The sequence below is a fragment of the Sarcophilus harrisii genome, chromosome 3, assembly GCF_902635505.1.
Source record: "Sarcophilus harrisii chromosome 3, mSarHar1.11, whole genome shotgun sequence".
NCBI lineage: Eukaryota > Metazoa > Chordata > Mammalia > Dasyuromorphia > Dasyuridae > Sarcophilus > Sarcophilus harrisii.
In genome coordinates this window covers 506,408,482-506,414,481 of record NC_045428.1, presented here as the reverse complement: position 1 = coordinate 506,414,481, position 6,000 = coordinate 506,408,482, and the positions used below count along the sequence as shown (strand labels likewise).

At 34.5% G+C, this 6,000-nt stretch overlaps 1 long non-coding RNA gene across 1 annotated transcript in view; it reads left to right on the top strand.

Annotated features, from left to right (window-relative positions):
• The first annotated feature begins 301 nt into the window (after nucleotides 1-301).
• Nucleotides 302-6,000, top strand: part of LOC116422633 — an 879,518-nt gene continuing 873,819 nt past the window's right edge. The window contains exon 1 of the long non-coding RNA XR_004233255.1: nucleotides 302-384. This is a non-coding gene — a long non-coding RNA (uncharacterized LOC116422633). The remainder of the gene's footprint in view (nucleotides 385-6,000) is intronic.

Genomic DNA, 6,000 nt, shown 5'->3' with positions numbered 1-6,000 from the left:
ATCATTTTTGTCTTTAAATCTCTAGTACATAACAAAATTCCTTGAACATAGTATGCATTAATTGAACCAAATGAAACTAGCCAACATCCTCTGTCTTCTTTTAGAGAAACATTTGAAGCATCATTATACATGCTTTTTACCAAGCATTGTAGTTACACTTTCATATAATATTTCCCTGAATAGTCTTTATTCATCTCTTCCATTCCCCTATTCACTCCACTTTGACAGCATGAATCACCAGGATGTACTGCAATCATTTTCAAAGTCTCAGTGTCTTTTATGCTCTCTCCCTCTCAGGATAAACACCTCTGCTTGCTGCTGCCTTACAAAATGGCTCCAGATTACTCTGTCCTTCTTGGGCAATGATGGACATAACTAACCAAGGTAAAAAAAAAAAAAGGCTCATTTATTCTTTGTGAATATGATTGCAGAATGTCATGCTGTTGGAAACCTGATGTTGGAAGTTTCAGGTCATTTTCATTACTATTGATGGCTTGGGATCTTGCTTGAAAATCTCTTTGTGAAAGCAGCTGGTCATTCTTTATTCACATAAATTTCATCCCTAACATATATTACTAATGGTAGATGGGATCAGGATGATGTGTTTAGGAAGAAATGGTACTCTGGTTTGTTCTCATTTAGAGAGGCGGTGTCTGATTATTGATGATATCAGGCCACCAGTTCTTCAGTTTTGAATTCAAAGACTTGAAAGCACAACATTGGTGCTCACTGTTAAAATGGGAAAGAGGAGTCTTGTTCTTTCATAGACTTACTAGTGGAGGTCTGTGTTTTAGTAGTTTTTTTTTGTTTTTGTTTCTATTCAGGGCTATTTTGCTTTTTTTTTTTTGTTTTATTTCTCAGTAATGCTATAATTTTTTTATAGACTTGACTAAATCAATCTAGTAAAACTTTGTTCTTGCCAAAATTGTTTTGCAATAATATTATTAATGTATGAAAATCAAATCTTTATATAATGTTACTAAACTGCTGTTGGGTTATCCAAGATGAAAGTTGTATGTTAGTGATTATCTCTTTACCATGAGTGATTACCATATTTACCATATGAGTCCTGAGTTCTCTGGAATATTGTTTTTCCTTAAAAATATATATATAATTAGGATATTAATTGAGGAAATACATGTGGAATATGACTCACTGATTGGATTTCTTTCTTCTTGTGTACCATTCCTATTAAGTGAGCAAGTGAAGGAATACAAACTGATAAGTACACAAAAACAAAAACAAAAATCATCTGTGATATTGGACTTTCTCAGAAATTTCTAGTTCCTCACAAAATATCTCAATACTGATCAATAATTCTTTTTTTTAATTTTTTTTGGTTTCATTTTTTGAAATGTATGAGTTAAAAAAAAGTGACTCACTTCCCTATACTTTGTATGTGAATGTGGGTGAGGGGGAGGAAAGTAGAGAAGAGAGAGAGAGAGAGAGAGAGAGAGAGAGAGGAAGAATAAGAAGGAGGAGGAGGAGGAGGAGGAGGAGGAGGAAGAGGAGGAGGAGGAGGAGGAGGAGGAGGAGGAGGAGGAGGGGGAGGAGGAGAAGGAGAAGGAGAAATAGGAGAGAGAGAGGAGAGAAGAGGCAGGAGAAAGGAGAGAGAGGAGAAAGAGATTGAATATCTTGGGTTGGAAGCTTACTGTAGGTTTGTAGCTATACTTTGCTGTTGTATCTTCTTTGAAAAGCTCTGTTTGACAAAGGTTGTTTGTGTTTTTTCCAGCAAATGTGATTCATAAAGATAGGCTACTTTTGGTTGACAAAGCTGCCATGAGAAATGCTGAGACTTTATCTTAAAGAATATATTTTTCCTCTATGGCATTCTTCCTCAGAGTTAATCTGTACCTTTCTACACAGAACTAGAAGAAAGAACAAGCCTTTAGAATTCTGCCATGATTTAATACAGATCTGGTACAAATCGGGATGTTTTTAGAAGCTTAGGATTAAGTTAATGAATTACTCCATATATCCAGTATAGAAAAGCCCTCTATGTCCTTCTAGGCCAGGGGTGAGGAATTTTTTTCTCTTTTTTGCCAAGGACTATTTGGATATTTATTACATCATTCTTAGGCCATTCAAAATTATCAAGTTATAGAACTCAAGCTGTGGGAGACTACTGTACCTAACTTTCAACTCATTGAATTGAGGTTGATTATACAAGTGATTTTTTTAGGTCAAATACAGCTCATGGACTAGTGGTTCCTTATTCCTGATTTAGACCAACCCTTTCATCTTGCAGACAAGGAATCTGAATCACATCAAATTAAAGAGATTTGCTCAAGATCTCACTGGTAGTAAAAGTTAAAGGTGAGATTTGAATGTAGAGAGCCAGTACAGTAATACTCTACTAAGAATAAATGTGTAATTATTATAACTTTTAGTGGACTTGTAAAAAGAAAACCTAGATTCACATCTTGTGTATCCATGAGAAAGTCATTTAACTTCAGTAGGCTTCTGTTTCCACTTCTATAAAATAAGTATAACTCTAAAACCTAGCCTTCACTCCTGCTGTTAGGAAATTCATCTGTAGACATCTCAGGTCATGGGCCTTAAGCTCAAGAAAAGCAAATCTATAGTTAGAAAGGGCTTCTTCCTGAAGCCACTCCCCTAATTTCTGAACTGTATTCCTAAGATTTCTCATGAAGCTGGGTATGAGGAGACTATCACTGAGAAGCTTTTCTGACATCTGCTGAGAAAACATTGTCTCACAAACTCCACCTCTCTCCCCTTGCAACACAGCTTTTGTCCTGCTCCTAAAATGCAGAAATTTAACTCATAACTGCCTATACATACATAGTTTTTATTTGTATGTCTCTAACTAAACAGTTAGTTTCTGTATCTCTGTCCTCTTATCTACCTTCTCTCTGTGTGTATATTTAATTTTCATTAGACTGGAAAAAATTAGACTGGAACAAAGTAAAACCCATGCCTCCTCTCCCCACCCAACATCCCAGTGTGAATTAAGTTCATCTACCCAGAATTCTCAGGAATACACTTCTGCTGACACATCTTGTTATTGGTTTGGATTGCATTGGTCACATCCTATAACATCCTAACTTATATCTTAACTTGATTGATATGACCTGACAGAGCATATAAGAAATACAACCAGACAGCTTAAGCATTTTTTAAGATGGCCCTACCCCAGATTCTCAGGATCAGGGACACAATATGTTCTCATCTTCCTCTCTACCATTATACCCCAAAAGATAATTTTGTACATGCATACATACATACATACACACACATATACACCTTATACATACATCCGAAGTTCTCTTTTATCACCCTCATATTTACCTTGTTTCAAATTGAATTTCCCAGTATAAATATGCAGAAGTAATTTAGATTTCATATCATTTGAGTAACATGAAACTCATCCCTAAATGAATTCAGACACACCATTCTAGAGAATTTGACTTTCCATTTGATATGATGTCCTCCCTCTGAAACTAGTGGGTTCTCCCATATCTAAGACCCTATAAATTTTCCACCAAACAAACTGAAATGGAATCCACCCTCCACAGTCATCTACCCATTTCAAGTTCAGAAGGTTTTATAATAGTAGTCTCAGTCTGCCTGCCATCAAAGTCATCAAGTCAGTGAATTACTGTCTTATTGAATTTATGACTTTAACTTTGAGTATGGATTTTAAATTTATGAAACTAGTATGTGCTAAGTTACATATGAAGCTATAAAAAAGTTAAATATGGCTCCAATCTAATATTAGTGATATTACAATGATTTTATATCTTAGGATCATAGATTTTGATCTGGAAAGATCTTAGAGGCTATCTAGTTGGATTCTTTCACTTTACAGATGAGAAAACTGAAAGTTCTGCTAGAAACCTAGAAGCTAGGTGGCTTTTCTAAGTTCATCATTGCTACAGGAAAAATTCAAATAACCTTTCCTGACTTCAAGATTAAGACTCTCTTTATTCCATCATGCTGCTTTACTTTCTCTTTTCTTGACCTATTTCAGGAAATTACTTTATATTTCCTTTGAGTATTTTTATATGTGTATTTTATATATATATATATATATCTTCCCCAGGTGAATGTCAGATCCTGGAGGATAGAGACTGATTCTGCCTTTATATTCTCAGCAGCTTGCACATTGTTTTGCAGTAAGGTCAAAGGATCATAGATTCTAAGTTGGGAGAAACTTTAGAAGCCATCTGGTAACATCTTCTTATTTTATAGATGAATTTTGAATGATTTGCCAAAGGTCACACAGGTGACTATCAATAGAGGTATGATTTGAACCTGTTCTCAATCTAATACTAACAATCTTTAGACTACATGAAACTGCCTCCTCATAGGCACTGAATAAACATTTGTATTGCATGGAATTGAAATTTTAGATAGGTCTAAATGAAAGCACGACTTGAAGTATACTTTTAACACAGTTTCTTAAAAACAATAGCTAATTTGTTAACCCTAGACATCATATAAGGAAACTCAGGTTAGTTCCTTTTTTACCTTTGAGGTCCTTAGTCTTGCTGTGTGAACTTATAAGAGCCTCTATGTTGACTCTTTGTGGGATTTCTTTAATGCTCTACAAATAGCCAAGAGATGAGTTAAGACTGAGCCAGACAATAACTTCCTCCACTATTTGCCACTTGGCTCGTGCTGGTATATGCACAGGGCCATGAGCTTGGTTCTGTTTACATGTAGACAGAGCTTTTAAAGAAAATTCCAAGAAATGAAAAAATTTGAGGTCCTATTTGCTGAACAAGAGGAAAATGAGGGAGGAGAGAAGGTTTTATTTGTTGTTGTTTATTTCTTTGAGTTTTTTTTTCCCATTGAAGCCTGTGAACCTTCTTCTTAGAAGGTTTGAATTTTTACAAAAGGAAAGAAGTAACAGGATCTTTCATAAACCTCTGAGCAATCTTTGTCCCTTGGGTCTCTTAAGACCATATCCTTCTTGCCTCCAACTATATATCTATTATATTGTTCTCTGTAGTTGTTAGCCCAGGTCTATAAGCTTAGATGTCCATTGCTCTTTAGCTTTTGAAATCCTTTAAGTGGTTATAGCCAAAAATGTTGTAAAGAACTTTATTAAATGTAATGCTACTTAGGATATATTGAGTGCAAGTTTTTGTCAGCTGCCGTTTTTTGCATGTGTTATTATCTTAATCAGTGGAAAGAACATTATGTTAATAATTATTATTAATAACTAAAATTTATATGGAAGCAACTAGATGGCACAGTAGATATAATGCTGTGAACAACTGAGTTCAAATCTGGTCTTAGTAGCTGTATGATTTACTAGTGTATTCCATTTAATCCTGTTTGCTCAAGTTTCTTTGTCTAAAATGAGCTTGAGAAAGAAATGGCAAATCATTCCAGTATATTTGACAAGAAAACCTAAATGAGGCAATGAAGCTTCATACTTGACTAAAATGATTAAACAACAACCAAATTATAAAGCGTTTTAAAGTTTTCAAAGTACTTTGCAAATATTATCTTATTCTTACAACAATTCTGAAAGGTAGATGTTATAATTATCCTTATTTTAAAATTCTGAAAGGTAGATGTTATAATTACCCTTATTTTAAAGCTAAGGAAACTTATGCTTTGCTCAAGTTTGGTATATAGCTAAGTTAATTATCATACTTAGTAAAAATTTAAGAAAGAGACCTCCTTCCTCTAGGTGCAGGTCTTTATCCATTATATCATTGAACTGTGTGCATTTAGGGTCAAGAGATTAATGTTTCAGTTTTAGATCCCCAACTTACTTCTATAGGCCTCAGTTTCCTATCTTAAAAATTGAAACAATAATAATTTTATTTCCCAACTCCAATGGTTTTTAGGTAAAAATGGATTAATGAAAGGGTTAGAGCCTAGATTCACGTCTTATTTCTGGTCCATTCTGACTGTTAGCTTGGACAAGAAACTTTATCTCACAGAACTCTGAATAATTCTATTAAATCTATAAGTTTCAGAGAAAGTGCTAGCCTACACAAGGAGAGGTAAATTCTTCACCCG